General features: G+C 42.8%; 1 protein-coding gene across 9 annotated transcripts in view; it reads left to right on the top strand.

Annotated features, from left to right (window-relative positions):
- The window catches only part of TIAM1 (TIAM Rac1 associated GEF 1), a 457,120-nt gene that overhangs the window by 200,589 nt on the left and 228,688 nt on the right, over window positions 1-27,843 (top strand). The window contains exon 1 of one of the 9 annotated variants that reach the window (XM_032174682.2): window positions 25,786-26,002. The exons of the other annotated variants lie outside the window; for them this stretch is intronic. The gene's annotated coding sequence lies outside the window, so the exon portion shown is untranslated. Of the gene's footprint in view, window positions 1-25,785; window positions 26,003-27,843 lie in introns of those variants that run through there. 9 annotated transcript variants of the gene reach the window in all.

The raw sequence follows: 27,843 nt of genomic DNA on the forward strand, positions 1-27,843 counted from the left end.
CAACCTCCCTTGGCTTGAGTCTCATCGTAAAATGAGGAGGAAGGTACTAAATGAGCTCTTAGCCCCTTTCCTGCCTTTGCATTTTGGGAGTCTGTGGAGCAAGACAGGAGCCAGTCCTGTTGCCTGAATGATAAGGAGAGTCGGCAGAACCGGCCAGAGATCCTCAAGCCAAATAAACTTCAGAAACTCTGGGGTTTTCTTTTGCAGTCTGTTGACTACCCATATGTTTTGAATCACCGCTTTGTGTAATATAAACTAAAACTCTTCAAGTGCTTGAATTGAAGTTGTTGTCAGGAACTTTTGATGACTGGTCAGAAAACAAAGCTCTAGGAGTCTGGGCTGAGAGAAGAACACAGTCATTCTCGAAAGTTTGTCCCTGGAGGTTGGCACTGAGTTGCTGCTCTGAAAAGCCCGGGACACTGGGGGCTAAACTCAAATAGCCACAGACCAGGGAGGCCCCAGAAGTGTGCGGGTGCTGGGTCTGAGAGAGGGCGGCACAGGCTGCATTCCAGGGCTTGTTGCTATAGCCTACTGTTGCCAGATCTTTCTGTTTTTTCAAGATTAGTTGGAAATCCTAATTTTTATGTGAAGTCTTCTTATTTTTAAATATTGGATCAAAAAGGGAACAACATTTTTTTAAACAGTCCACTGTCCAAACAAAATATGTCTGTAGGCCACACACACCCTCAGGCCACCCAGAGGTATAGTCTGGGCATATAGACCACAGTATGTCTTGTACATATTGTTTTTTGAAAACCTTTTTATTGTGGGTAATTTCAAACATTTACACATTGAGAGGATAGTATATAAACCCCCACAGAAACTCTCACAGACTCATCACCCACCTTCGGGGAATATCAACCTGTGGCCAATCTACTTTGGCCTGCAGTCACTACACACACATGCGTGTGCACACACACAAACACACCCACATACCCATACTGGATTGTCTGGATACGAATCACAGATATGCTCTCATTTCATCTGTATGTACTGCTAAAGATAAGAACATAAAAAAGCCATATTGTTCCAGCCTCTGTCTGGGTTCAAAAAATAAAAAGAAAAGCCATATTGCCTATATATCTCAATATTATCATGCATATGGTCAGTTTTCAAACTTAACCTCTGTCTCATAATTTTTTAACAGCTTATCTTTTTGAATCATGATCCAAATAACACCCATACATTGTGTCTTAGTCCATTCGGCTCCTATAACAAAGCACCCTAATGTGGGTAACTTAGATACAACAGAAATTTATTTCTCATGGTTCTCGGGGATTGGAAGTCCAAAACCAAGGCAGATTCAGTGCCTGGTGAGGGCCTGCTTCCTGGTTCATAGACTACTCTCTTTTCACTGTGTCCTCATGTGGTGGAAGGGAAAGGGGTCTCTCTTAGGCCCCCTTTATAAGGACACCGATTATTTCCCAAAAGTCCTACCCCAGGCTGGAGTGCAGTGGCACGATCTCAGCTCATTGCAACCTCTGCCTCCCAGGTTCAAGTGATTCTTCTGCCTTGGCCTCCTGAGTAGATGGGATTACAGGCACGTGCCACCATGCCCAGCTAATTTTTGTATTAGTAGAGACGGGGTTTCACCATGTTGATCAGGCTGGTCTCAAACTCCTGACCTTGTGATCCACCCGCCTCAGTCTCCTAACCCTTCTTCTTCTTTTAAATGTATTTTTCCTTTTATTTTTAATTGACATGTAATAATTGTACATATTTATGGGACACAGAGTGATATTTCGATACAAGTATACAGTGTGTAATGATCAAATCAATGACATATCCATCATTTCAAACATTTATTTTTTTTTACGTTGGGAACATTCAGAATCCTTTCTGCTAGCTTTTTGAAAATGTACAATAAATTATTGTTAACTATAGTCACCCTACAGTGGTGTAGATCACTAGAACTTATTCCTGCCATCTAGCTGTAATTTGGTATCTGTTAAGCAACCTTTCCTTATCCTCCCTTCCCTCCTACCTTCCCCCCATCTAATATTTCACCTTCTAATACCATTGCCTTGGAGGTTAGGAGTTCAGCATATGAATCTGAAGGGCACACAGACATTGAGACCAAAGCACCTTGCAACTGATGCGTATGTACCTTCAGTCTCATGTAGCTTCCTCATTATCATCCCTTTCTTTCTTTTTTTTTTTTTTTTTTTGAGATGGATTCTCGCTCTGTCGCCCAGGCTGGAGTGCAGTGGCACAATCTCGGCTCACTGCAAGCTCCGCCTCCCAAGTTCACCCCATTCTCCTGCCTCAGCCTCCTGAGTTGCTGGGACTACAGGCTCCCGCCACCATGGCCGGCTAATTTTCTGTATTTTTAGTAGAGATGGGGTTTCACCATGTTAGCCAAGATGGCCTCGATCTCCCGACCTCGTGATCCGCCCACCTCGGCCTCCCAAAGTGCTGGGATTACAGGCGTGAGCCACTGTGCCTGGCCTATGATCCCTTTCTTTCTTCTCTTTTCTCTTTACTTAAGAGTCCAAGTCCTTTGCTTTGTAAAGGATCTTACATTCTGAAGTTTGCTGATGGCATTATTGTAGATTTGTTCAAAATTGACATGCTAATTTAATATCTTTAGTTTTATACTAAAGAGAGTCTAGATGCTTGTATTTTACCAGTTTTGCCATATTTCCCCCTGCTGCTATTCTATGTAGTTTATCATTATGAGCTGCTGTTTTACTGAGTTTTTCTCCCGTCCTTTTCCTCTTACAAATGTAAGTATACCAGAGACGGTCAAATCTGAAGTCTTGTCAGCCTATGCCTGCCTTTTGGGATCTGTTCATGAATCTATTTGAAGCTTGTACGCTTTCTTGAAATGCTTTTTTCTGCCTTGTGATGTGAAAGTTTGGTCGCTATTTTTAGCTTTTTAGACTCCTGGCAGCAAATCTGAAGCCTACAGAATAATTTTGGATTGGGATATTTTGGATTTGAAGTCAACTGTGGCACTCTAATTAAAAATGTTATGCGTGTGGCTCAGCCAGCTCAAATGAATAATTTGTTGAGCTACAAACAGTAACAAATTGCAGAAATGATTCACCTGGAGTTTGAGAGAAGGTTATTAAGAAAGCATTAAATAAATTATTATGGAATATTAAAGCCGTTTTAAGAATGGGGCCTATGGAACAAAATAGGGAGTTATTAATATGTCTTAAATAGTTCCCCTTAAAACCTTTGATGAAGTTAAAATAATTGGTGGACATCTTTTGTTAGGTTCGCCATCAAGTTGGTTAAAATCCCTTTAACATCATATAAATAACTGAGTTTAAAATCAGAGAACGTGTTTTAAAATGAATTCTTTGAAAGTGAAACTTGGTATGAAGTTTCCAGTTATACTGAGAGGCCTCTCATGAATATTCTAGAGTGGCTATTTTTGGGTTCAGCTTATTGATCCATTGAAACTGAGCATCAGATGTTGTTTTTTAGGTCTTCTTTTGTGGTCCATGAGCAGTTTAGGGAAGATAAACACCCAGTAAAGTAATATTGATTACGTGATTCCAAATTAGATGTCATTTGAAGTTAAAATATTATAATTTAGTGGCCCATGAGGATGTGGAAAATACAATACCAACCCACAAGAACAAATAGGTGACGAATGGGAACGAGCCTGTCAAGGACTGTAATTGATAAAGGACGGAGTTACCCAAATGGCGAAGAAATGGAATGTTGCTGCTTTTGCTGATAAACAGGTCTCTTGGTTGTCTGCTGTTTGGTCTCAGGTAGAATGCACGAGGCCTGTCGGAATTTCTGGATCCTCTTAAATGTGGCCTTTGGTACGAAAAGAATAAAAACATTCTTGCCAAACTTATTAGGTAGGTAAGCTTGGGTTCAATACCAAGGTATTCAAGTTCAGTTGCTATGGAGACTTCTTCACAAAGAAAAAAAGAATCAAAATACCATTTAAAATGGATAACTAGTGAATTTCAAAAATGTACAGAATGAGGTTATTTCGGCCTGTTGGTCTGGGTACTTCTAGTCCCATTCTGTTGACCGGGAAACTAAGTCTTGGTGCAAATCAAGCAAAGAGTTACTGACAGACCTACCTAGGGAAAGGCAATAGTGGCATTCTTTAAGCTCTGTGTCCCCTTTGCTGTTCATAGGGCTTGCATCTGAAAGATACTGCTGGGGCAGGTGGGGGTTGAGGATGAACCAGGTGAGTTGCTCTGTTTGTGCCCTTCTTCTCTTCTTCACTTCCTCCCTTCCTGTCTCCCTCCCTCCTTCCTTCTCTCCTTACTTCTTGCCTGCTTACCTGCCTGTCTGGGATTGCAGTTATGTTTCTGGAGCTATTTTCTGAGACCCATCTAAATCTGAATACTCATGAGCCATTTCCTTACAGATTCTCCTGTGGTTCTTTGTATTCCCTTTGTATACAGATTTGACCCTTGCATACTTCTATTCAAGATTTCCAGTAAAGTGTTAAAAAGAGGCTGGGCATGGTGACTCATGCCTGTAATCCCAGCTCTTTGGTAGGCTGAGGTGGGTGGATCACATGAGGTTAAGAGTTCAAGACCGGCCTGGCCAACATGGCGAAACCCTGTCTCCATTAAAAATAGAAAAATTAGCCAGGCATGGTGGCACATGCTTGTAATTCCCAGCTACTCGGGAGGTTGAGGCAGGAGAATCGCTTGAACCTGGGATGTGGAGGTTGCAGTGAGCCAAGATCGCGCCACTGCACTCCAGCCTGGGTGACAGAGCAAGACTCTGTCTGAAAAAAGAAAGCCCCTGAGCATCCTCTTTTTAATAGTCTTTGCCTTCCTTGGAAACTTAAGTATTGCAAAGAAAGCTTGTAGGATATGGCTACCTAGTGCTCACCATGAAGATGACATTGAGCTTTCTCCTGATGGATGGCCTGGAGGGAGAGACGGATGGCAAAGAAAAGGAACCAGGAGTGTGTTCATTGCCCATCAATTCCCAAACTGAGGAGCCAAAGGGTGACATGTTTTTCATGCTCTGCTAATGGATGGATACGTTTCTTTCCATTTGGGACATGCATAAATTAAGTAACATCTGTGTGGTCATGGCAAGAATAAGGTAACTGGTTTCCTGCCTTTTACAATGTGACAAACTAAGAATTGCTTTTGGCAAAGGGTGAAATCCAACTTCAAGGTAATGAGTACGGTTTACTTCCTATGATCTCTGTCAACCATCCCAAGGGCATAGTATTCATGGCTGTGATATCAGATAGGGGATGCCTGGTATCAAGGTGGATTGCCCTTCAAGTCACACTTTTTTTTTTTTTTTGAGACAGAGTCTTGCTCTGTCTCCAAGCTGGAGTGCAGTGGCACTATCTCGGCTCACTGCAACCTCCACCTCCCGGGTTAAGCGATTCTCGTGCCTCAGCCTCCTGAGTAGCTGGGACTATAGGCGCAGCTAATTTTTGTATATTTTAGTAGAGACAGGATTTCACCATGTTGGCCAGGATGGTCTCGATCTCTTGACCTTGTGATCCACCTGCCTCGGCCTTCCAAAGTGCCAGGATTACAGGCATAAGCCTCCGTGCCCGGCCTTATGTCATACTTTGACAGTGAAATCTTGCAGTTGTTGGGGAATATGGTTTGATTCAGGGAATATCTCTCGAGCACCTGTTATGTTCCAGGTACTGTGCCAAGTGCTGAAGATTTAGAAATATGTGAGACACAGGCTGGGCGCAGTGGCTTACGCCTGTAATCCCAGCACTTTGGGAGGCCGAGGCGGGTGGATCACGAGGTCAGGAGATCAAGACCATCCTGGCTAACATGGTGTGAAACCCCATCTCTACTAAAAAATACAAAAAATTAGCCAGGCGTGGTGGCGGGTGCCTGTAGTCCCAGCTACTCGGAGGCTGAGGCAGGAGAATGGCGTGAACCTAGGAGGCAGAGCTTTCAGTGAGCCGAGATCACGCCCCTGCACTCCAGCCTGGGCGACAGAGCAAGACTCCCTCTCAAAAAAAAAAAAAAAAAAAGAAATATGTGAGACACAGACCCTGCCAGCAGGTGCTTCCTATATCCCAGTGGGCAAGACAGAAACATCAGCACGTCCGTGGATAATTATGCAATAAAGACAGAAGGAGAAGTATATAGAGAGCACAGAACAGAAAATGTGCGTTGTGTTAGATCTCTTCCCAGGATCTGCTGGTGAGATCTTCTTTCCTGATCACTATCCTGAGTGACTGGCGTGTTTGGAGACTAGATCTGGGGTCGTTGAATTCTGGCCTGAGGGCCAAATTCCACTGATTCTTGTAAGATCCTTGAACTAAAAATGTCTTTTACATTTTTAAGCAGCTGGGGGGAAAAGAAGAATAATTGGTGTCATGTGAAAATCATATGAAATTCAGATTTCAGCATTCATGAATACAGTTTTATTGGAACAGTCATTTTCATTTACTTACTGTCTTTGGTTGCTTTTACATAACAAGGGCAGGGCTGAACAGTCACAATAGAGAGTATATGGCTCGCAAAGGTTGAAATATTTGTCTGGTTCTTTAAAGAAAAACTTTGCCCACTCTGGACTGTGCCATTACTCAACAATTATGGTGTGATTGGCCTGTCCTCTGTCCTTCCTCCCCCATCAGCACACACCCACTCAGTTGTAACTGCCACCATTCTTTACTCAGTCTATCCGTTCATCCATCCATCCATCCATCAATCAATCCATGCAGCCATCCATCCATCCATCCATCCATCCACCCATCCATCCGTCCATCCATGGTCCCTGGCCATCATGGTGTCAGCTGTTCCAAGATTTGTTAATAGAAATTTGTTATAGAACTCTTATTAACAATTCCTATAGGTAGAGCTGCTCTTTCCTCTCCATCTGTGGCTGATGTCTCAGTGCTTTCTCAATTCTACCATCACATGCTCAAACATAACCTTCTCCCCTCCCCCACAGCCACTTCAGTTGCTGGGGGCTCATTCATTGGCTCCCTCTGCAGAGGCTTGAGTGTAAGTGAGGTATTCAGCAGAGGTCTTTGGAGGGTTTCTCATTTGATCACAATCTTAGTTTGAGAAATGGAGCCTCATTCATTAGGCTGTAAGAGATCTCTCTACAAGCAATTTTATTTTTAAGTAGCCCTTTGGTTAACAAGTTTACTCCACCTGGGATGCTTTTTATTTTTGGTGGCCCACAGAAATTTGAAACAGTGCAGTGCTGGGGCCTCTAATCTGTCTTTAGGAATGGGGGATACTGTGAAGCTCACCATGCAGTTACTTAAGAAAGCTACTGGCTGGTGCTATTGTGAATGTGTTTTTACCTTCCTGTAAAATGCTGAAATCACAGACTTTATTACTAAGATAATGGAGAAATGTATAAGTTCAATGCAAGTGACACCAGCAGGCCTGTGTGTTGGGCAGAGATGTCCTAGGGTTGTTTTGCTCTGCACTTTTCCTCATGGGTGTTTCTTTCTTGAAATTGAACACCACTGATCTCTCTTAAAGCAAAATGCTTCAGCAAATACACAGGAAGAGCCCCCTCCCCCTTTTTTTCCTGTGGTTTCATTGCATGTTGTGTGGTTTCAGAGGTACTTCCTTGGGTTGCCCCCAACCAACCAGAGTTTCCTCAGAAACAGAGAGCTTTCTTCTGGAAGAACTCTAAGATTGTAATCTGGATGCTAGCAAAGCGTCTGCAGCTGCTCCATTTTTAATTCTTAATTTGGGAGTGATCAGCAGTTTCACAGAAGAGAGAAAAATCTAAGACGTTCATCTTGTGATCATTCAGCATTTGGAAAAGGGAAAAGGAGGATTGAATGAGATAATAAACAAGGGTGTTAATCAAGGAGAAGACATGTAAGGTGCAGTTTTAAAAGACATCATTAGAGGAAGCTTAGGGACTAACAAGATGTTTTTGCACAAATATGTGGTATGGAGGAGTGTTGTGGATCACAGGAGCAGATCTTCTCTGCTTCTTACCCCTGCAAAACAACATCAGCAATAAAACCGTTTAAAAAACCCAGAAAAAAACAAAATCCCGGTCCTGTTAGAATGTTGGGTTGTAAGGATCAGAAACCTACGTTGATTTAGGGCCAAAGTGGGAATATGTTTGGCTGTGTACCGATCAGGGTAAGGCTGGGGTTAGGGGACAGTTGGACCCAGGGAAATTAACACGATCAAATGCTGTCTGTCTTTCATCCCTGTTTTCCCTGGATCAGATTAGTTCTTCTCAGGCCAGCTTGAACCAAACAGAAGCAAGGCTGCCAGCAGTTTTAGGCTGACGTCCGCAGTTTTAAAAGAAAAAAATTCCCAAGGAAGTTCTCTGATTAGCTAATATCAATCGTGAACCCACCTCTGGACCAATCACTGTGTACAGGGCTGGAGGTTCAACGACGATCCCAGCCAGATGCTGTGCCCATCCTGCGGTTAAGGATGGTGGAAGAAGTATGGAGGTACAGTACAGAGGGAAACATTACAAATAAAGGGGGAATGGAATGGTCTCTTCCACCAATCCTGTGCAAAAAAAAGTACCCATCAGAGAACTCGATGTCCTGTTCTGTAGGGCATCCTAATCAGAAAATACAATGATAAACCGCCTCACAGTGTAAGTAAGAATGAGAGTGAGCGCTCCCTGCCCTAAGGGGTGATGGACTAGCATTGCTTTAAAAATAATTGTTGGCTGGGCACAGTGGCTGATGCCTGTAATCCAAGCACTTTGGGAGGCTGAGGTAGGTGGATTACTTGAGGTCAAGAGTTCGTGACCAGCCTGGCTAACATGGTGAAACCCCTTCTCTACTAAAAATACAAAAATTAGCCGGGTGTGGTAGTGGGTGCCTGTAATCAGCTGCTCAGGAGGCTGAGGCAGGAGAATTGCTTGAACCCGGGAGCCAGATGTTACAGTGAGCCAAGATTGCACCTCTGCACTCCAGCCTGGGTGACAAAGCGAGACCTTTTCTCAAATAATAATAATAATAATAATAATAATTGTCACCATATTAATGGGTAATGGATCTATGACTCTTCGTGAAGAGTGAAGGTGAACCTTGGGTGGCTGGTTTGAATCTCTGGGCTCATTGTGGGATAAGTCATCTGTTCCCTTCTCCCTTACTTTCTAGTGCCCTTGGGCTGGAAGTGTCATGTCCATAACTCATCCAGTCCAGTGACACCAGAGAGAGAGTGAAGGAAGAGGGTGGATGCACTGAACTCACTCTTATGTGCCTTCATTTTCAAATAAAGTCACAGGAAAGAGTATATATATATACACATATATACATACACATACTGTGATATATATGCACATATATATATCACAGTAAAGAGTATATATATACACATATATATCACAGTAAAGAGTATATATATATATATATACGTGTATATATATATATATATTTTTTTTTTTAAAGGGACAGGGTGACAGCTCTGTCACCCAGGCTGCAGTACAGTGGCACAATCATACCTCACTGTAACCTTGAATTCCTGGGCTCAACCAATCCCTCTGTCTAGCCTCCCTGGTAGCTGGGACTATAAGCATGAGCCACTGTGCCCAGCCAAGGAGCATGTTTTTATGTCAGTCATATATGTATACTTGCATGCACATACATGTGTATGTGTATATACATTTGCATGTATATGTATATATGTGTATATGTATACATGCCAAATGCATACACATGTCTGTTTGTCTGTCTGTCTATCTATCTATCTATCTATCTATCTATCTATCTATCTATCTATCTATCTATCCTTTCTTCCTCAAAGGAATCTATGATAATATCATCTGCTATTAGTTTAATAGTTGGAAGAGGAGAATGTCTTAATGAACCAAGTATCACCTTTAGTTGTCTTATCTGTCATTAAATGTCTTACACATTGGGCTTTTGAGTGGTTTAATGAAGCAGTAATATTTATACAAGATGTTATATCTATAGCCAGAATCTAAAAGGCTTTCTTATTTGGGGAGGGGTTACTATTCAGTGGGAAATACTTGTCTACAAGATAGTTTATGTGGATTTTATTAACTCTTCTTAAATTGTGAAACATGCCACACATTCAGAACAGTGCACAACATGTGACTGTACAGCCTACTGGGTAATGTGGCCATCACCAGCTCGAGAAATGCAACATTGGCAGCCCCCAAGAAGGCCTCCCCTCCCATCCTCAACCACAATTTTCTCCCTGCCTCCTAAAGATAACAACTGGGCTTGATTTTTATGGAATCATATTTTTGCTTCTTGTCACACATTTAGTACTTGAGTGTACATTCTTAAGCACTGTGGTTTAATTTTGCTTGTTTTTGAACTGTGTATCAGTGGAGTCATACTTTATTAAGTATTCTGGGTCTGGCTTTATTTCCTCAACTTTTCTCTTGGGTGTAGCTCTAGTTTGTACACTTTAATTATCATACAATTTCATGGTATAAATAGGCTATAACTTCATAATCCATTCTACTGCTGATGATCATTTGGATTAGTTCCAATGTTTGACTATTGTGAATAGTGCTACAATGGACTTTTTTTGGAGATACCTTCCCTAGCACTCATGTCCATGTATTTCTTGGGGTGTATTTCTAGAATTGAAATTGCTGATTTTTCATCTTTACTAAAGTGCCTGACCCAATTACACTCTCCCTAGTAGGATAAGGGAGTTCCTCTTGCATTATGCCCTCAGAAAACCTTGGTGATATTAGTCATTTCAATTCTAGCTCTTCTGGTAATAAGTGGATTTCCTGGTTTGAATTTACATTTTGTAAATTGAAAAACCAGCATGGCCAAGCTCCTATTCATAGGTTTATTGGTCATTGGAATATTTTCTTTTGCGAACTGCCTGACAAATGTCACTTGTCATTTTTTATTTGGTAGTTGATGTTTTTCTTATTGATTTGTACAGTTGTGTGCATGTGTGTGTTTTAAATTATTCTGCGTAATATCTCCTTGTTGGTTGCATGAGTTGCAAATATTGTCTCTCCGTGTGGCTTGCATTTTATTGTCTTGTTTATTTTTTAAGTAAATAACTAAGTCTTTACCCGGAATGTAGTCAGAACGATCAGTTACTGGCTTTTTAATGTCTATCCTATTAAAAAAACCTCAGGATTACCCATAGCTACCTTGGATTGCAAAGTCTAATATAAATTAGTACTTTGAAGCTAGATAATACAAGGACATTAGAGTATATTAACTCCTTTTATTCTCTACTGGATTATAATATATAGTAATTTTTTTTCTTTCATACTATTCTAAACATCTAAGACATTATTGGTAATTATTATTATTATTATTATACTTATGTCCATCTTAAATTATCTTTATTTCTGCTGCATATAGAATTCTCAGTTGGCAGTGATTTTCTTCAAACACTTAGAAGATACCAGTTCATTATCTTCTGGCATCTGTTCTTGCTGAGAAGTTGGCTCCCTGCCTAATTGTTGCTTCTTTGTACAGTAGCTCATCAGTCTCCTTCTTGTTGCTTTTATGGTTTTTCTCTCTGCCTTTGGCTTTCCAGTTCCACTATGACATGCCTAGGTGTAAATATATTTTTATCTTCAGTCCGGTTCTCTTTTTTTCTTCATATTACATCCTTTCATTGTCTTTCCTCCCTCCCTCCCTCCCTCCCTCCCTCCTTTCCTTCCTTCCTTCCTTCCTTCCTTCCTTCCTTCCTTCCTTCCTTCCTTCCTTCCTTCCTCTTTCTTTTTCTTTTTGACAGAGTTGTGGACTGTCTCCCAGGTGGTGTGCAATGGTGTGATCTCGACTTGTTGCAACCTCTGCCTCCCGGGTTCAAGCAATTCTCCTGCCTCAGCCTCCCGAATAGCTAGGATTACAGGCACTCGCCACCATGCCCTGCTAAATTTTTGTATTTTTAGTAGAGACAGGGTTTCACTATGTTGGCTGGTCTCAAACTCTTGACCTCTTGATCCTCCCGCCTCGGCCTCCCAAAGTGCTGGGATTACAAGCGTGAGCCACCACGCCCGGCCCTTTCACTGTATTTTCTATGTCTCCTACCTTCTCTTTCTTTCTTTGTTTTATTTTTGTCCCTTTATGCTTCATTCTGCCAACCTAATCTTGTGAAGAAGAAATATTATTTGTTCACTCAGTGAATGTATTTATTTTTAGGTCCTACTGTGTGCTAGGCAGTGTCCTAGGTACTTGGGATACTTTGGTGATCAAAAGAGGCAAAGACTCTTGTCTTTGTGAATTACTATTAAAAAATAAATAATTGTTTATTAATTGTAATGAGTTATGTCTTCATTTTAAATGAATTAATTAAGTTTAACTTAATGATTCAGCGTGTTGGAAGTGGGAAATGAGATTTTAAAAAGCAAAGTAGACCTGCTTTGGGTGGGTGGGCAGTTCTGGGAGGTAAGCGGGGTAGATTAGTGATGAGATGGTACCATTTGAATGAAGACTAAAAGAATGTAAAGAAATTAGCTAGCAGCCTACCTGGAATGTTCCAGAAAGAGGGAGTGTGTCTGGAAAGTTCAGGGAACATTGAGGAGGCCAAATGTGGCTTCAGTGGCATGAACAAGGGGAGAAGCAGCAGGAGATGAAGACAGAGAAGTAATAACGAGGCCAGAGGGGTGACATGCTTTGTGGGTCCCTCTAGGGAGTTTGGCTTTTACCCCTTGAGCAGAGGAATGATGTGATCTGATTTATACTTTAAAAGGATCCCCATGGTCCTGGATGAGGATGGATTGTAGAAGGACAAGAGTAGAAACAGGGAGACTTGTTAAGAGGCTTTGTCGTAATCTAGTAGAAAGAGAATGGTGGCTCGGATTATAGTGGCAGCAGCAGGAGGGGGTGAGAAGAGATTTGGATTTGCACATATTTGGAGAGTGGGTGCAACAGAATTTTCTGACTGATTTGATGTGGGATGTGAAAGAAAGGGAAGGCAAGTATGGCACCAAGTATTTTGGTCTGAATAGTTGGGAGGGTTCAATTGCCCTTAGCTCAGCTGGGAAAGGCGCCTGGAAGATACCCAGAGGGTGTAAGTGCACAGTGCGGTATTTGATTGCGGAGTCTAGGGGAAAAAGCACTGGCTAGAGACATGCATTGGGAGTTGTTAGCATGTGGACGGTATTCACAGTCATGAGACTGGAGGGGATCTCCGAGAGTTGTAGGTTGATTTCTCCAGAAACAGGCAAGAAGATGGCATTTAGATGATCTGCAAAAGAAAGAGGAAGGAAGCAGGACTGTGTGGAGAAGTCAAACAGTGATGTAGAACAACCTGGCTGGAAGCTCTGGAATTAATACTGCCCATCATCCTTGTCCTGAAGAGGCTGATATGACCAGTCCTTTATCCCTACCTCACTCAGTCACCAGATATGGGCTACCCTGGGATGCCACCCTCTGCCCTGAGACAGATCCTGCAGGAACTGAAGGCTCGAGGCTGCCTTCTGACCACAGCCCCCGTAGCTGGACAGCAAGTCTTTCCTTGGGTTAAGATCGGGACAGTGGATCTACATATCTCCCTCACTGAGGACCGCAGTGTAAAGAAAAGAGAGAAGAGGGCCAAGGACTAAGCCCTGTGGTTCTCCAACATTAAGAGGTCAGGGAGAAGAGGAGGAACCAGCAAAGGCAGCCAGCAAGGCAGAAGAATTTATGGTGTCTTGGAAGCAGTTGAAGAAAGTACACCAGAGCAGAATGAGTAATCAGTGGTGTCAAATGCTGCTGATAGAATAGGTCAAGTACAATGAAGACAAGAGAGAAACATTGGCTTTACAAACCGGGAGGTCATTAGTGCCCTTGAGAACAGCACGTGGTTGGATGGAAGACTCACTGGAGTAGGTTTAAGAGAGATTGGGAAAAATAAGGGAACATGGCACATACAGATGCCTCTTTTAATATTTCTTCAAAGGAGAGGGAGAAAGCAGCAAATTTTCATACTTATAATTTGATGATGTGACCAAGTAAAAGATGGGCCAGGGAGTTGAGGGAGGGAAATTAATGATAGATGATGGAATCTACACTTCTTTTTAAAAAATTTTAAAAATGTTTATTCATTCATTTATTTTTTAAAGATGGGCTCTTGCTGTGTTGCCCAGGCTGGTCTCGAACCCATGGGCTCAAGCCTCATCCTCCTGTCTCAGTGTCCCAAAGTGCTAAGATTACAGGCCTGAGCAACTGCGCCCAGCTGGAATCTACATTTCTTAAGGAGGAGCATGAAACATCGAAGATATGAAGGGATTCTTGGAGTGTGTCTTATTCCATTGGTGCTGCTATAATAGAATACCACAGACTGGATAATTTATAAACAACAGAAATGTATTTCACAGTCTGGAGGCCGAGAAGTCCAAGATCTAGGCAACAGCAGATTGAGTGTTTAGTGAGGGGCTGCTTCCTCTGGACAGCGCCTTGTGGCTGTGTCCTCACGCAGCGAAAGAGATGAATGAACTCTGAGACCTCTTTTTAAAAGAGCACTAATCCCAATCCTGGGGGCTCCACCCTCATGATCTAATCCTCTACCAAAGTCCCCTACCTTAGAATGCCATCACCTTGGGGGTTAGGATTTCAACATATGAATTTTGAGGGGACACAAACATTCAGACCCTAACAGAGTATGAGAGTGAGTGGTCTGAAAAGATGGGAAGTGTGAGCTGCGGGGGGGGGATGCATGACAATGATGACACACGGGCAATTGGTATCTTTACCGCTTTTTGTTAATAATCTGTGTATTTCAGAGATTTGGCATGCGGTGTCTTGAAAATCCTTAGTGAATGTATAAGTTGAAAACTCCAAGTGTTTGTGTATTATTGACATAAATGTCTGTTTCTCCTATTATTCCTTATTTCTTTCTTTGCTGTTAAGGATTCAGAAGGAATTGGTTAAAAGGACTTTTTTTCTATGGTTAAAGAAGAGACCTCAGACCTAGGTGGTTTTGATCATGCTTCTTATCTTGTATTATCATCACAGGGTAATGAATGACCGTTATTCAAATCATCCAATATTTGTTGAGAGTCTACCATGTATGAAGCCCTCTTCTAGGCACTTGAATTGTGAGCAAAATGGATAAAAGCGCCTGCTCTTGTGGGGCTTATGTTCTAGTGGAGGAGAGAAACAATAAACAAGAAAAAGAGTAAAATAAGAAGATATTCAGCATGTGTATAAAGGAGAGAAAAATAGCCGGGCGCGCGGTGGCTCACGCCTGAATCCCAGCAGTTTGGGAAGCCAGGCGGGCAGATCACTTGAGGCCAGAAGTTTGAGACCAGCCTGGCCAACATGACAAAACCCTGTCTCTACTAAAAATACAAAAATTAGCCGAGTGTGGTGGCACATGCCTGTAGTCCCAGCTACTCAGGAGGCTGAGGCAAGAGCATTGCTTGAACCTGGGATGTGGAGGTTGCAGTGAGCCGAGATCACGCGACTGCACTCCAGCCTGAGCAACAGGGCGAGACTCTTTCTCAATAAATAATAAATAAATAAATAAATAAATAAATAAATAAATAAAGGAGAGAAAAATAAATCAGGGAAGTAAGAAAGGAAATGTGCCAGGGATGAGGGGCGGAGGTGGTGGGGTGGGGCCACTGGCCAGGAGGACACCTTCATTGAGAAGGTGATATTGAACAAAGACTTCAAGTCTAAGGTTACTTTCATATTCGGAAGAAGAACAAGTTTGCACGGGAGCAAATAGACCAAGTTGGCCACTATCCTTAAGAAAACAAAAGCCCGTATTCATGCCAAAGGCCATATTGTTTTTGGTTATTGAAATGGAATGAGTCAGTAGTATCTGTGTGTATGTGTCTGCCAGACGGGTAACGGGCAGTTCATTAGCCGCTACCTTTTTTTTTTTTGGTGGTGGGGGAACAGTGTCTGGTGGGTGTTTCTGCAGGAGACTGCTGACCTCAGACCCAGCCGACCTGACTAATTTTTGCCAATGGAAAGTTATGTGTGTAAGGGATTACAGCTGTTCTTTAATGGGCTGAGTTCATCTGTGGCCAGAAAAAGAACAAAGGCTCCCAGGGTACAGGGCTTTGGGAGGGGTGAGAAGTCTGAATCATAAGCCTGGGCCTAAGCAAGGTGTGTGAAGTTGGTGAGGCTGAGAAAAATAAAAGTCAGAGATGGCTTATCTTGGCGTCCACCAGCCCACAGCAAGGATTCTCAGCTGGGCAGGTTGTCAGCGTCGTGGTCCCATGCTGAGAAATTCCCTTTCTCAGAAACCAGGCATCCGAGAGTATAGGGTTGAGCTTTGGTGTTTTAGGTAATGTGAAGTGTTTGTCAACTTGCTGGCTGAGCCTACTCCACACCAGTAGTAACTCTTGGTGCCTGTGCCAGGAACTGTGTCATCCCCGTGAGTCACCTGTCATGTTTTACCGGGAAGTTGGGTGGTTCAGCTGCGAGCAAGATTCTGTTCAGTATGTATTTCTTTTGATTGTGAACCAACATTAGTACTTCAGGGAGGTATTATAAATAGGTCAGTGTAAAATATCCACCAGCCGTTAATTATCTCAGTCCAGAGTTTGAACTTGCCTCTTTGTGTGGTGGGGGTGTGGAGGGGGGGTCCTTGGTTCTGTGAAAGGGCCCCGGGAATACATTTAGGAATCTCCCACACATGCATTATGCATATTATTTGCCTCTTGTGCAATTTAGCTGGCTCACGTTAGATACCTTGTTCACTCACCTTTCTCGGACGGAGTGACGATTAACTTCCAGGAGCTTCATGACAAACCCTAAAATATGTTGCTTGCCTGCCACATTTGTCCTTAAGAGGGCATGAGGTTCTCCATGAGTAAGTGTAGGCTTTGGGAGTCACACTCAGCCCTCTGACTTTGTGAACTCAGAAGCTGAGATTCATGATACAAAGGGTAATATTAGTAATAATAAGGCCGGGCGTGGTGGCTCACGCCTATAATCCAGCACTTTGGGAGGCTGAGGTGGGCAGATTGTGTGAGGTCGGGTGTTCGAGACCAGCCTGGCCTACATGGTGAAATCCCATCTCTACTAAAAATACACAAATTAGCTGGGCTTGGTGGCGGGCACCTGTAATTCCAGCTACTTGGGAGTCTGAGACACAGAATCGCTTGAACCCAGGAGGCAGAGGTTGCAGTGAGCTGAAATCACTCCACTGCACTCCAGCCTGGGCAACAGAGTGAGACTCTGTCTCAAAAAAATAAATAAATAAAATAAAAAAAATAAAAACAAATAAATCAAATGTACGGATGTCAAGGTTGATAATGACAAGATTGTAGCCCAAATGCAGTAGTGAGGTTGGAGAGAACCCAGCTTCTCAGAGACTAGGTTAGAATTTTAGACCTGCCTCTTGTCGAGTGGCTTTAGGCAGTTCATTTAACCTCTCCGTGCCTCAGTTTTCTTTATCTGTTAAAGGGGTCTAGTAATAAGTAGTACCTTGCTGAGTTGTCATGAGGACCAGGTATAAAATTGAATGAGCAGCCCCTAGCCTAGTGGCTTTCACAGAGAAAGTGCTCAGGAAATGTCAGCAACTCATTGTCATCAAAGTTGTCTTCACATAGCTTTATGAGGAGGAAATGCTCTTATTCCCATTTTACAGATGAGGGACTGAGGCTTTATGAAGATTAAGGGATAGGCCTGTGACTGGAAGAGGAATTCCTGGCTGACCCCCAATTCTCACTTAGACTGCCTGGCACCCCTGCTTAAGTCTTAACTCCTGAAATTACTGCGGGTTGAGGGTACACCTAAATGTGGTCAGTTAACATGTGTACCATTTAATATTTGCAATTAAGAATTTGGGTTTGATTCATTTCCCCCACTGTTGGGGTTTTGGACTCATATCTGACCCTTTTTGGTTTCTTGATATGCTTTGAAATTTGGGGTTGGGATGGGTTGGTGGAAGCAGCTGTTCCCTACTGCTGTGCCTCCAGCATACTGTGCAAAGGTGTGCCTTGTTTTATCTTCATAATTGTGAAAGATTTACCTTGATAGGTGAGGCAATGTCATTTTATCTCTTACAATCAGAGAAAATCACTTATCTGGGCGTGCGAAGATCATGGTGATATGACAGGAAGAGTTGGCTTATTGGAAGACTTGTGTGTAAAGTTTTGATTACTTTTGTTTTTAGTAGCACCTTTTTTTTTTTTGGAGACAGAGTCTTGCTCTTTTGCCCAGGCTACAGTGCAGTGGCACGATTACAGCTCACTGCAACCTTCGCCTCCCGGGTTCAAGCTATTCTTGTGCCTCAGCCACCCAAATAGCTGAGATTACAGGTGTGCATCACCATCCCTGGCTAATATTTATTTATTTATTTATCTATTTATTTTTAAGTAGAGATGAGGTTTCACTGTGTTGGCCAGTCTGGTCTTGAACTCCTGACCTCAAGTGATCCGCCCACCTCGGCTTCCCAAAGTGCTGGGATTTTAGGCATGAGCCACTGCACCAGGCCAGCAGCTTTTTTTTTTTTCTTAAAGCTACATATATGTAAGCCAAAAAGTTGAAAATGATATTTTTGGAATTTTTTTAAAAGTTGTGGTAAAATATATATAACATAAAAGTTGGCATTTCAACTATTTTTAAGTACATACTTCATTGGCATCAATTACATTCACAATGTTGTACAACCATCACCACTATCTATGTCCAAAACTGGGATATAAGTGGAATTATGCAATATTTGTCTTTTTGTGTCTGACTTCTTTCACTTAACATAATATTTTGAAGGTTGATCCATGTAGCAGCACAGATCAGAACTTCAATATTTAAATGGCTGAGTAATATTCCATTGCAGAGATACACCACATTTTGTTTATTCATTCATCTGCTGATGGGCACATAGATTGTTTCCACCTCTTGGCTATTGTGAGTAATGCTGCAATGAATATTCACAGACAAGTGAAAATGATGGTATTTTGTAGCATTAGCAAAGATGCACTTTTTTTTCTTTTTTTGAGACAGAGTCTTGCTCTGTTGCCTAGGCTGCAGTACAGTGGTGTGATCCTGGCTCACTGCAACCTCTGCCTCCCGGGTTCAAGCGATTCTCCTGCCTCAGCCTCCTAAGTAGCTGGGAGTACAGGCACACACCACCACACCTGGCTAATTTTTGTATTTTTAGTAGAGATGGGGTTTCGCCATGTTGGTCAGGCTGGTCTTGAACTCCTGACCTCAGGTAATCTGCCCACCTCTGCCTCCCAAAGTGCTAGGATTGTAGGCATGAGCCACCACGCCATGCCAGAGATGAACTTTAATTTCTTGGTATTCCAGGGGTAGAGCTTTCCTACCTGAGGAAGTCTGTATCTTTGACCAGGTTGCTATCTTAACCCCTTGAGCACTTGTGGATCTTTCCCCTGCATTCTTGCTGAGCCTGCCACTGTAATTTGTTTGGGAGGACGCTGGCTGCTGGTGAGTCAGACTGCCTCCAGCCATCCGGGTTTGACTGCGTCCTCCCTCCCAGGTCTCTGGGCCCCTTGCTTGCTTGTCTGGGGCTGAGCCAAGAATTTCTCATGTACCCACTTTTTATGGTTTGCTTATTAATTCTAGATGGGCTCAATTTATATTGTTTTTTATTTGTATGTGCCTTTTATACTAGGTTTGGGCCCCAAATTATGAGTGCATACACTGCATTGAATGTTCATTTTATGGAAATATTTTTTAAAGGAGGTAATAATTGAGTGGAACATACAGCAAGTTTATTTCTGTTGACCTGGGTACTGGGCTCAAGCTGTCATGGTTTTGTTATGTGAGCTTGAACAAGTCACTCACTCCTTCTGACTTCAGATGAATGAGTGATTTATAAGACCTCCTTTCTGCTCTTACATATAGAAGTGTATGACCCTAAATGTGTCACCCCTATGTTAGGCCCTCTAATATTTTGAGATACAGGTTTGTTGTATTCTCTGACTGAAAGGAACTTTTACATGTTTAGTTTTCGTTTACATTAGGGAAGATGGCAGCAAGTACTCCTAGAGTGAAATCAGATGCCTGTGTTAGTGGAAGGGAACACAAGACAAGTGGATTCTCATCAACATGTTTCCCTAGCCATTATTCATTAGAAGTCACCTAATTTTAATTGATTATGTGCCTGTGGTTAGTACAAAACTCTGTAAGGTGTCATGTGTTACAAGCAGGTCTGTAGGTGGGGTCCTTTTCACTTCACCACCCTACCCCTGTGCTAGATGTCTCCTGGCGTATTGGGCCATTCTTGCATTGCTATAAAGAAATACTTGACATTGGGTAATTTATAAAGAAAAGAGGTTTAATTGGCTCATGGTTCTGCAGGCTGTACAGGAAGCATGGTGCTGGCATCTGCTTGGCTTCTGGGGAGACCTCAGAAAACTTACAGTTATGGCAGAAAGAGAAGCAGGAGCAGACATGTCACGTGCCAGAGCAGGAGCAAGAGAGAGATGCGGGGAGATGCCACAAACTTTTATACAACCAGATCTTGCAAGAACTGAGTATCACGAGAACAGCACCAAGGGGATGGTGCTAAACTATACATGAGAACTGACTCACTATCACGAGAACAGCACCAAGGGGATGGTGCTAAACTATACATGAGAATCCACCCCCGTGATGTAATCACCTCCTACCAGGCCCCACCTGCAACACCAAGAATTACAATTCAGTATGAGATTTGGGTGGGTACAAATATCCAAACTATATCACCTTCTTAGCCAGTGTCATTCTCCACTCCCTGCCCCATTATGTTTTGGTCCCCCCAAATTTTAAAGTGACAGTTACTGTATCTTAGTATAAAATAAAAATCAAAATGATTCCCACCCATGAATACCATTAAATACCATTAAATTGGTTGGACCTGGTTAGTGCCGGGCCTTTGTGGCTCACCGTGTCCACCTTCACAAGGGTGGCCTGCTACTTCCCCACAGTAGGGACTCTCTGGGGAAGGCTTAGGGCTCAAGAGGGTGAGCCCTCTGTGACTCCACCGGGAAGGGCCTCCGTTTTGTTGTCCGACACATAACTAGCGTCAGAACTGCACTTTTTACCAAAATAGCACTGTCAACGTGAAAACATTGAGAACATTATAAACGCTAAGATTGTTTAAGATACAGGGTTGGCTTATTTCCTGATTGAAAATTGTCTTGACAAGTTTAGTGCCCATTTGCCCATTTAGAGACAGTGTTGGGCATGTGCCCAGTCCAAAGCCTGTTAACCCATGCATTCCATTGCCAATAGGCATCTATTATTTTAAGTTCCCACTTTACCGAAGGGTAGGCAGAGGGTCTTGCTCTGAGTTACTCTTCTGCTTGTTGTTGGACCCTGGACTTGAACCGGCTCTTCTCATTTTGTATCCTTGCTTCTCTGATGACCAAATGAGGCCTCCCCGATGGGATACTCCCTGACCCAGCTTTTTCAAGAGGTTATACTGAGGATTATAAAGCTATCCTGGCATTCTTTGAAGAAATGGCAGGACTGAAATTAGAACTTGACTTTTTGTCTTCTTAGTTATTCTACATTATTCTGTTTTCAGATAGAGAAAACTATGTAAAGAGTCTCTAAGTTTGGTTGGCATAAGGTTTACTTTGAAGTTGTAAAACATTCTTGTATCAAATCAGATTTAATGAAGACTGTGTTTTAAAACTTTGCCTAAAAAGGTGAACCTTGTTTGTCTCTCAGAGAAAAGAAAGACCCCATCCAGGGCTGAAACAAGTGTTTGCAGTGTTTTCAAACAGGTCCGTATTCCCGAGCAGACCCTCAGATTACCTAGCATGGGAGTGTGTCGGATGGATCCATATTTAGACCTTTCATCAGTTTCAAATATAAAAAATTGATTTTGGCAATCCGTTGGTAGTCAACCACAAAATGTATTTATGAAAAACCTTTTGCATTTCCGTAGCAGTTCCAAATATGGATTCCATTAACAGGATGCATATTTGGAACTGCAGTTATGCTGGGAAATCATGTTTGGATTCAGGTAATTTGACGGTGTTAACACCCCTGTTGCCTATCACCTAACATGAGGAGGAGGAGGAGACTCTTCTCTGGCCTTGCTGCTGATAACATTGTTGCTAGGTGACATAGGTGAGGACAGGTTGGTGCCAGCACTTCTTACCTTGTTTTTGTTCAATGAAGGCTTGAAAAGGTGGAGGTAAGCTCCATTGTGGCTGATGGCTTCAAATTCGCAGATCTTGAAGACACCTTGATTCCTGACCAAGTTGGTTCTGGAGACCCCTGAAGAGAAATCCAGAAAATGCTTGCTTTAAGAGTCATCTCTGTCACTGAGAATGCAATTTGAAAGGAATTTCAAAGCCCAGCTATTGTAGATCTAATATATATAGAGAGGGAGTGAGCAAGCTAAACACTGAGTTAAAATTTTTGGAGAGAATACGCTTAAATAAGCTCTCCATACTTTTTCATTTCTGAGTGTAAATCCACTTGACAAAGGGAAAAAGAAGTTTAACCCTTTGTGACCTTTTCCCCACATGCCACATGTTGTTTCCCAACATGAATTTATTTTTTATATAGTCCTCTTCTGTCTGTTTAGCCAGCTCTTGTGCAAATATCCACTAACAATTCACATACCTGCTAAGGGTGTCCTGGTTTACAGTTTCTCTAAATGTTCGTGCATAAATCTTTTCTTTTGCGGTGATGTGTATTATTTTTGTATCATTTAGCATCATCCCCAGGTTCATCTCGATCTTGAGAAATTAACAGCAAAAGGCAGCTGTGCTCCCTCTACTGGTTGCATTTCTTTGGAGCAGAAATACTGTCCATTTGTGTATAAGTTCATTGCCGCTGATGGGGCTCGGACCTGTGTTCACATTTGCTTTTCCAAAATTCGCATGACTTTTAAAAAGCAAAACTACTGGCTTTCAAAACTGCAGGTTGAGAAACTGGTACCTTTAGAGGGATAGGCGTCTTCCTTACTGCCCACTTGTCTACTAGTGTTGTGAGGGAATCTTCCTGGGCAGGAGGACACAGCCCTTCTGCTGTAAGAGTAAATTCTTGGATGCTAAGTCCTGCTTCCCTCTGAGGCCCAAGGCCAATGCCTGGGGCCTCTCCAGTTCTGATATTGCTGTATTTTCACCACTGTCAGGTAAGCCGTTCTGTTCAGATCTGTGAAAACCTGCCTGCCACTGTATGGAGCCAGCAGGGTTTATGTAACGTGTTCACATGTTGCTCGGACTCTTGATCTCAAGGTGTTCTTCTCTAGAAGCATCTACAGGGGACCCTTTATTTTTAGGCCTGAGAGATAGGGAAGAAGGTGGGGACTATTTGGTTTAATCCAACATGTATTTATTGCGTCCCCACCGTATATGTGGCTTTAAGAAAATTCAAGATGAGCAAACCTACTGTTTCCTACCTCCCCTTTTGAGAAACACTAACAACAAAAAGCTCTTCTCCTCCTCCATGCAGAAATTAAGTAATAATATCAGAAAGAAGGGGAAAAAAAAGTATATGCCCCCCCCGCCCCACCCAGAGCTAAAAGAAACCTTCTTAGATAATAATGAGACCAGAAAACCTGTAGGCAAGATGTGCTCCCTGTGTAAGCCCACTGCTCTGATGCTGTGACCGCTGACTTCATGGTGCTTGCCTTCCTCTTCCCACGAGTGATTTGTAACATTCTTTTCTATGTGCTGTAATGAGATGAAGCGCCTTCCTGTTCTGTGTGGAGTAGTTCCAGCATAGACTCATAATTGTCAATGGAGAAATGACTGATGGGCCTCGATGAGGCTGCTTTGTCTCTGTATCTGTCACATCTCTCACTGCACACCATGTCGGCTTCCCCGAAGTACGTGATCTCTGATTCTCAAGCCAGTCCTGCCTGGCTTCACATCCTCCTTCTCCCATCCCCTTCATGATTGTTTTAATCCAGATTCAGCGTAAGTCAGTAGCTTGGTGAGTGCATGGATGCCAAGGCTGCACCCAAAACCACGGGATGCTTTCCTGCCTCTGATCTCAGTGTCTGCTTTCTTCTGACCCCATATGTATGGTTCTCAGCGATTGAATGCTGCACAGTGGAAAAGGAGAAGTGTTGTTTCATGTTTTTTAAGTCCCTAGAGAGTCTCTTCAAATTGATGATGTTATATGGAATAGATGGAATACATTAATTAAATGACAGGTGATAGTGAAACTTCTAAATCAGAGTTTCTCAGCAGCAGCACCATTGGCATTTGTGGCTGGATAATTCTTTGTCATGGGGGCCTGTTATATGGCCTGTTATATGCATGACAGGATGTAGAGCAGCATCTCCGGACTCTACCTACTAGATGTCAGTAGCACCCCCCAGCTGTGACAACCGAAAATGCCTCCAGATATTGCCAAATGTTCCCCGGAGGCAAATTCACCTCCAACTAAGGACCATTGCTCTATCCAAACATTCTTCTCTTTCTTCATTCTGTTTATTTATTTATGTATTTATTTTCAAGACAGAGTTTCACTTCGTCCGTCACCCAGGCTGGAAGTGCAGTGGTGTGATCTTGGCTCACCTCCTCCTCCCAGGTTCAAGCAATTCTCATGCTTCAGCCTCCCGAGTAGCTGGAATTACAGGTGCACATCACCATGCCTGGCTAATTTTTGTAATTTTAGTAGAGATGGGGTTTTGCCATGTTTCCAGGCTGGTCTCAAACTTCTGACCTGAGGTGATCCACCTGCCTCGGCCTCCCGAAGTGCTGGGATTATAGGCGTGAGCCACCGTGCCCATTCTGTTCCTTTAGATGTGTTTGTGGGCACTCTTTTGTTTATTTGCTTAATTCATTTATCAGGTAGTTATTAAATTTTCTGCTATACCAGCCTTTATACCAGCCTATATTCTTTACCAAGAATATAAAGATGAACCAGGCATCTCTTTCTTCATGTTCATATACATATGAATATATATGTGAATACATGTGGATATATATGAATATATATAAAATATATATGGATATATATACATATATATTTGAGTCAAGTTTAAATGTATCTGAAAGTTCCCTTTTTGGCGTACTGTTTCCAGGCTGCATCCCTGGCTGGCATTTGAGTCATTATGACTTCTTCAATGAATGTTGGGTTTTTATTTTTGTAGCCTGTGTCTTTGAGGAAAATCCCTTGCAGTATGGATGAGTATCCTTAGTTTTTGGCACAGCTTTTAACCTTATAAAATGATAATACTCTATTAATCTATCAATTTCATCCATGAATGCTTCAACCCTTTCAGATATAGCCTCTCACTTGTCACTTCAGATTTACTGTTTTCTTCTTTTGTGATTCCTTTCATTCTCTTTAACCAGCCACCTGAGGCTTCATTTAACCTGAGGTCATTTAAAGTTTTATTTAAAGAAACTTCTGTTTGGAAACCAAGGTCAAGCACAGCAGAGGGATGTTCATTGCATGGCTTTCTGGTAAACTTTAAGTTAGCATGTTCCCTTTAACATTTTTAGAAACTGATATATAAATTGCTCATGGGAAATCAAATTTGGGGCAGTTTTCTTTCCAGGGGGAAGGAAAGAGGGATGTATTTCAGCAAGGAATAGGTTCACAGATAGTTTCCACTATGTGAGTAATTTTAATTTTTTATGCTACATGGTGGGCATGTGGGTGTTCATTATATTCTTTTCAAATACATGTTATATATTGGAAATACTTTCTAGTACATATTAAAGAAAAGGCAGCCAACTGAAAGTTTGGTTTCTGTTTTTCTGCCCTCCACTCGTTTTCAATAGATGTTTGGGAGTTAGGTCTCCACTGAATCAACTACCCACGTTTCTGCCCGTGAAGGGGGCTGGTGGGGGGCGCTTATGTTAACATTGCTGGCCTTTTATATCTTTTAAGAGGTGCTGCTTTTTTGCCATGTGCTGTAGAAAATTATTTGACAGGCACTCATGCTTTGTGCAGGGTGACCAGGTTCATCTGTAAAATGGTGAAGACCTTTTCGAAATACATTGCCCTCAAGGATGTGGTGGGGAGGGTGCTGGGATTCTGAGTGACAGCCGGCGAATGCCAGAGGGAAGAATTAAATTGGAGAGGGAGGCGGAGAGGAGGGAGGTGATGATGGGAGGAGGAAGGGAGGAGCGACCAACCCTCTCCAACACACCCAAGTGACCAGATTCATCATAGCACGAAACTTCACAAGTTACACCCACTGCCTCCGCCAGCAGCCGGGGAAGGCTGCTGCTTCCTCATTTCTGTTACTGGAAGTTTGAGACATGTGAAGCCAGACGGGGAGAAACGTGCGCGCCTTGTTGAGCAGGGGTGAGCTTGAATTTTGAAATCGATTCTTTCCACCGGCGAATCTCTTTGTGTCGGGTGGTCAGGGGAGGCAGCCGAATGTGGCTCTGAACGAGGATAGGTGAGAGCCCCGAGCTGAGCTGTGCAGCTGGGGCGGGGGAACCGTGCGCCCCGGTGCCCCTTCCCAGAACGAGCAAGCGCGTCTCCAAGCTGCGCCCCGAGGCTCGGCGCGCGTTGCCGGCTGAGCTGCAGGGGACGCCGGCGACGTTGGTTCTGGCTCCAGGGTAAAGAGATTCGGGCTTTGAAAGTCATCTTTCCCCCTTGACTTCTGTAAGCGAGGATCATTGTATGGGATATAGGGTCGGGGAGGAGACTGCGGGATCACGTCACCCACCCAGGATGCGTCCTGCCCGGGGCTGTCCCGCTGCGCGTTGGGTAATTGCAGGTCAGTGCCATTGAAAAAGAACCCCGTGACAGGCTTGGGAATCAAGTGAGAAAAAAGTTCCGAAGGAATATTCAGAAGCTGTGGCTGCCGACCGCACCTGGATGGGAGTTCTGGAGTGGGATATCGGAAGTCTCGGGGTTCTCATTAATTTTACATCTGATTAAATTAGTTCGGCTCTAGGTTCCTGGCTGTGGAGGTGTGATTGGTTTATCTGGATCATTTTTTTTTAAATGTCTGTCTTTCTGTGAAAGCTAGCTTATCTTTGGATCGATTGCCTAAGTCAATTTTGTGAGAGGAAGTTTGGGTGGAAGGTGGCGCTGGGGGCTGGGATCATTGCAAGCGGCAGTATGTCCCAGCAAAGGATAACCTTAGCTCAAATGAGGCTTCTCACAGACAGGCTTTAGGTTTTATTTCAAGTCTGGAGCTGGTCAGTGGGCTTCCATCTGGCCTGTGTAGCTTTTGCTCAGTGTGTAGGGGTCAGAGGCAGGCTATTGGGTTAACTGTTACCTGTTGCACTTATTTCATACCTGATCAACAACTTAGTAATACACCAGCAGTTGGAGCTGGCTTTTGTTTTTTTGTAAGCGAGTCCTTCATGAGAATGTTTACAGAATCATCTTACTTTTAGGGGAAGAAATGAAGGTGGAAAATGTGTGGTTCCTGTTGTATTTATAGCAAGCCAAATGTTCTTTCCCGGGTCTAGGGTGTGTACAATCAGGAAAATGTCAGTAGCTGATTTTATCATTTTTCTAATATCAAAGTGGAATTGCCTGACTCTCTCAGCATACCTTCCCTTGAACTTTGGGGGTCGGGAGGCAGGTTGCTGGGACCGCAGTTCACTTAGCTTGCTCTGACTCTCCCACTTCCTTGAAGTTAAAGATACAGATGGAAAGGAAGTTACTTTTAAACCAAATCAGACATGGCTTAGGGAAGAACAACAGGTTGCATGATCCAGGGCTAGAGCCCTGAGTTCTAGCTCATTTTGGGCTCAAGAAAGGACCCAGCAGCAGGTAGGTGTGAAATTGATGCAGACATGAGGTCTGTGACCTACTCCCTCACACCCCTCCACCCCACAAGGAACCTTTAGTAACTCACTCAACAAGAAAGACAACCAAATTGGATCTCATGATAATGCTGGTGAAACTGACTAATAGACAGAGTTTTATGGAACCATAATTCTTAGCTACAAAAAGGGGAACTGCATTGTGCATAGAGCAAAGGTTTTTAGATATTGTCACATGTGACTGTTAGAAGATACCATCATGAGGACATTTGAAATTGGGGTTAATGCTACTATATGACCATGTAGATGTGAGAGAAGGTGGCAATTTCTATATCATTATCTTTTCATATTGTCTCCCCACCTCTCCCAGTAAATAAGCTGGTTTGTCTCTGGTTGGTTATATTTTTAAATTTTATT

The sequence above is a fragment of the Hylobates moloch genome, unplaced genomic scaffold, assembly GCF_009828535.3.
Source record: "Hylobates moloch isolate HMO894 unplaced genomic scaffold, HMol_V3 SCAFFOLD_14, whole genome shotgun sequence".
Lineage (NCBI taxonomy): Eukaryota > Metazoa > Chordata > Mammalia > Primates > Hylobatidae > Hylobates > Hylobates moloch.